Below are 5,561 nucleotides of genomic sequence, written 5' to 3'. Positions count from 1 at the left end.
TCAGGGCCAATGAAGTCATGTGATGCTCCAGTGCGAGCAAGCTCATCAGCCAATTCATTTCCAGCGATGGAACAGCGTTTGCTGAATTTTGCTCCTCGATTTGAGTTCGACAAGCGAGCTATCTTAGACCTAGAGTTGGCCGAAGCAAATGCTTTAACCTTCCGTAACTTACGCGGTTGACTACCTGCGTCAGCACCACGCTAATGCTGAGTACAAAAAGCGAGATTTTTTCATCGTGTTGTACAAAATACAACAGCGCGATCGCTCGAGGGTTAATAGCAGCTTGGCTATCTGAACAGAAGTAAATGACTTTGCACATTACGTACTGTTGGAGTGTCGATTGCACTCCGCACATAAGAGCAAAGATTTTGGCTTGAAAAAACGGTGCAGTGTCTACCAAATGAGTAAGACTGATACAGCTTTAGCTCATGAGAATAAACGCCTGCACCTGCTCGACCTTCGAGAAGGGAGCCATCAGTGTCATATACGATGCCGTCTGATATACTTCTCTCCAGATAACCAGATGTCCACTCTTCCCGGGAAGGGAATTTCGTGGAAAATGTCCTATATGGAAAATTACAAGCAATTGTAAGATCACTTGGAGCAAGGACAACTTTGTCCCAATTCACCAAAAGTAGAAACAACGAGGTGTGTGTTGAACTGCGATTCAAAGGAGTTTCTAGTAGACCGAGTACCCGTAGACGGTAAGTGCAAGAAAGTGCTTCTTGTTTGAGATGAATATGTAGTGGGGCAATGTCAAAGAGAACTTCTAGCGCTGCCGTGGGAGCTGAAGAGAACGCCCCAGACATCGCGATTAAGCACATCCATTGGAGAAGGCCTTTGATTGGATCGTTCTCATTTCACCCTTTTGCCACCACACAAGACATCCATAGGCCAATATTGGACGAACAACAGTTGTGTAAATCCATTTGGTATATCATCATTTTATACTCCAAGTAGAACCAAAGGTTCGCCGGTATTGTCCGAAGGTCATACATACAAGCTTTCTTGATTCTGAACTCAATATGAGGTGACCAGGAAACCTTGGAATCAAGAATGACTCCAACGCACTTCACCTGTTAAGTCACATCGATTTCAGAATCAAAGAGACGCAAAGATCGAACGCCATTACGGTTTCGCCTTTCCATGAAAAGAACAATAAATATTTTACTCGGATTTACCGAATGGCCATATTGGCGACACCAACCCTCAACTACCTGAAGGGCGCTTTGCATCACGTCGAAAATGATGGTGATACACATACCAACTAACAATGTTAGGTAGTCGTCGGTAAAACCATAAGTATGAAAACCGCTATTATTGAGTTGCTTCAATAGCGTATCTGCTACGAGAATCCACAAAAGCGGTGACAAGACCCCCCTTGAGGGTATCCACAAACACTCAATTTCCTAATCCCTGCTAGACGTAATGTCGAGAAGAGATATCGGTTTTTGAGCATTTGATGAATCCAATTGGAAATCATTGGAGATGATTGTTAAAGGCACTCTCGATATCTAACCCAGGCAGGATTACTTTTGAATGAATGCCTTCTCGATATCGTAAACAACTTTGTGTAAAAGAGTCACAGTGGACTTTCCAGATTGGTAAACATGTTGGTTCACATGAAGAGGCACGTTGGCCAGATGAACATCACGGATGTGATGATCCACTATGCGTTCTTCGGAATGAACTTCACAGTTATATCCCGCCAAGATTTGGGAATATACCCTGTAGCAAAACTGCGAACAAGTAGTTTTTTTACAAAACATGTTTGAAATAATAAAATCCCTTCTGAAGCAAAATAGGAAAAATCCCATCTGCCCTAGGAGATTTGAAAGGAGCAAAGCTATTAGGTGCCCACTCATTCGATTCCATAGTTACAATACATCGAGCCGAACCCAGGGAATCATAAATACAAGAAAAGACAGGTTCATCCGAAGGTGTAATATCTGCACATCCAGGAAAGTGTGTGCTGAATAGGCATTCCAGAACTTCCTCATCAGAGGAAGTCAGATCGCCATTTGGCAAACGAAGTTCGTTCACTCGGAAATCCTTAGATTTTGTAAGAATTTTGTGACTGACTTCACTCAAACTGGAAACATTTGTACAAAGGTTTTTCCAGCCGGATCGTTCAGCAGACCGAAGAGCTTTTCTGTAGGCCTTGCGAGCCGACCTGAAAGCCTCCGAACCAGCCGAACGTCGTCTGTTTCAACTCTTTCTACATTGTTTCCTGAGTTTCGCCAGATCACAGTTCCACCAAGGGGTTCCTCTTGTGATCTTTGCAGACCGTAGAGGGCATGCTTATTCAAAAGCTTCCATGATGAAGGTCGTTGTAATATCAACGGCATCATCTAAATCACTTGGAGTGTCAATGGATGGTGAGTATCCATGAAATTCGGCCGCAACCAAATCAGTAAAAGATCACAGTTTGTTGACCGAGTATTCTTGAAACGCAATGTTATGTTTGCGAAGTAACATTGCAATGTTCAAAAAAGATTTAGCGATGGTCAGACAAAGATTCTTCATCTGACACATGCCAATTGGTCAGCTCGTGACTAATTCTACTAGAGCAAAGCGTTATATCTAAGACTTCCTCTCCAACAGATACCATGAAGGTTGGGCGGTTCCCTATGTTAGGTAACTTTTTGGATTCGACTGCGATAGATTTTAGCTTGAAAATGGCTCTTCCAGTCTTGACAAGATTCAAATACAGCCATTTAATCTTGTCCGACGTTTCGGTCTCATTTGGGACCTTCCTCAGTGACTCAGTTATTGTTAGGTAATGCAAGATCTATACCAGTGAAGAGAATTGTCAGACAAAAGAGGCACAAAACAAGCAACAAAGAAGGTGCGACGATTACTCTTTATCCCTACTGGTAACAGATAATGACATGATCTCGAAATTTTTTGTTGCAGACAAAACGGAAGCTGAATTTGTTGCGTACTTTTCAACTCGTGAATAATCAATTATTGCTAACCCAAAGTCGAAACTGTTTGATGATAGAGCTTCACCAGAGCTGCAGCGTTTACCGATTTGAAGTTACCGTTCGAAAATCGCAATGCAAGGCTTAAAAATCTCTAAACTCGTAGTGTACGATGTTAATCCCATTATTTTCAAGTTGGGACAAACTTATGTCGCATGGGTTTGTTTGTCGCAACAAATACAGGTTGCGACATTGTCATTATTGTTGCGCGATGGTTGAATTTTGATTCACTGGTTACAATACGTCGAGCCGAACCCAGGGATTCATAACTACAAGAAAAGACAGGTTCATCCGAAGATGTAATATCCGCACATCCTGGGAAGTGTGTGCTGAATAAGCATTCCAGAACTTCCTCATCAGAGGAAATCCTTGGATTTTGCAAGGATTTTGTTTATCCGACTGAATTTATTCAAACTGAAAACATTTGTACAAAGGTTTTTCCAGCCGGATCGTTCAGCAGACCGGAGAGCTTTCCTGTAGGCCTTGCGAGCCGACCTGAAAGTCTCCGAACCAGCAGAACGTCGTCTGTTCCAACTCTTTCTACATTGTTTTCTGAGTTTCGCCAGATCAGAGTTCTACCAAGGGGTTCCTCTTGTGACCTTCACAGACTGACACATGCGAATTGATCAGCTCGTGACTAATCCTACTAGAGCAAAGCGTTATATCAAACACTTCCTCTGTAGCAGATACCATTAATGTTGGGCGGTTGCCTATGTTAAGTAATGCAAGATCTGTACTACTCAAGTACTCCATCAAACTGGAGCCTCTCAGGTTAATGTCTGAGCTGCCCCAGATGATATGGTGAGCATTAGCACCACTGCTAACAATTAGCGGAAGGCCTTTTGAAGTGCAGTATGCGATTACTTGTTTGAAAGCATCCGTAGCGATGGATCATCATGTGGTAAATACACCAAACTACAGACGTATTTCCTGTTGAGGTTTCCAGCAGATACATCAATTGTGATAGCACATACACCTCTGGTGGTTAGTTCAAAGATGAGAGTAGCAACTATTGCGTTGTTGACAAGCATACAGGCTCGAGGCAGAACACGCGAGTTTGCCATTTCATGTTTAATGAAAGTAGCAAACATCGAGTTCACAAGGTTTCCTAGATAGAAAATTTTCCTAACGAAAATAAGTTTGTTGTACTAAGATCACTTGAACTGTACCATTTTGTATAAGTCTACAAATATTGATCGTTGCTGTTCTTTTATGCTGAAGATTGATCTGAGCTATCCTTACCGTAGCCACTACCCAAACTTAGTGAGATTAATTTCTTCACAATAACAGCACAACCAAGCTTGCTATTTGGTGAAAACATTCGTGAAATGATGCGATTCGTTTTCAACAACGACTACGTTTTCATCCTTCCTCGCTTTATCAAACCAACCTCCCGTACGCATAGCACACGAACAGACTCAACGCTGATCAGCATTGTTGGCCGCTCCTTTTCCCGTTGAACTGTTGCGTTCCAGCCAAGCATGTCTTTTCATCGCTTTTGATGCTTTTAGATCAGCTTATCGCGAAGCATCGTAGGCTGGAAACGTTATTGGTGTTGTGTCGGTACATGCAAATGATACTTCTGAGTGTGTGTCGAGCGTTCGTGCCGTAGCTTCTAAAACCAACTCATTCGGTGTTGATCGGCTGTTCGGGCGAGCATGTGGCGGCACTGACAGATGTGTGCACAATTTTTTGAGAGTTACATCATGTTCGTTTTGCCACATCTTTGCCTCTGGTCATCGCTGAGCAGTGTACAGTTCAATCGCAAGCGATAAAAATAAAATAGATAAGTTGATTGAGCATTCGTGAGGTTATTATTTGCATGATTGAGCACAACAAAGAACAACAGCAATAAAACCAGATCGGTATCGGTTGGAAACGCCAAAGGCGAGGATACACATAATACACTGTGTAAATCGTATATTGCGAAACCATATAGGTGTAAATTTAGACTAATTAATAACATCTTCATAATACCCCCTAATAAATACCTGGGGTTAATTGGACCCCAGAGCCACTATGAAGTGGTTGCAAAAAAGTTTGGATTGGTTTATCGACCCCATGTTTACAGTACCTTATAACTACACCGCAATGAGTTATTTGTGCAAAAATACCAATAGTTTCATGGTGTACTATGGGTTTTTTCGATATCAAAGTTGAACCGGGCGATTTTGTACCCCTGGGGTCCATTGGACCCCCATTGTTCATGACTTCCTAGAATAATGCCGTCTTCGACAAAATTGTTATACAGACCAAGGGCAATCTTATGATAAATAAATTGAATCTAAATTAGCCCAGTAGATGGCGCTACACACTTAGAGAAAATCACCGACTTCGGTAATATTTTACCGAAATCTCAACCGTCAAGTTTTGTTTACCGAAAAAATCGGTAAGCTGGCAACATTTACCGAACTTCGTTAAAGTTTGACAGATAAACGATAATATTTTACCGAAATTTTGTATTTGTTTACAGAATTTCGGTAAAACCCATTACTGAACGCTCAGCAGTTGAGATTTCGGTAAAAATTACCGAACGCGATTACCTGTGTAGTGTGTATTCAATTTAGGGATTGAAAG

Source organism: Aedes albopictus, chromosome 1, assembly GCF_035046485.1.
Source record: "Aedes albopictus strain Foshan chromosome 1, AalbF5, whole genome shotgun sequence".
Lineage (NCBI taxonomy): Eukaryota > Metazoa > Arthropoda > Insecta > Diptera > Culicidae > Aedes > Aedes albopictus.
This window is presented reverse-complemented; position numbering follows the sequence as displayed.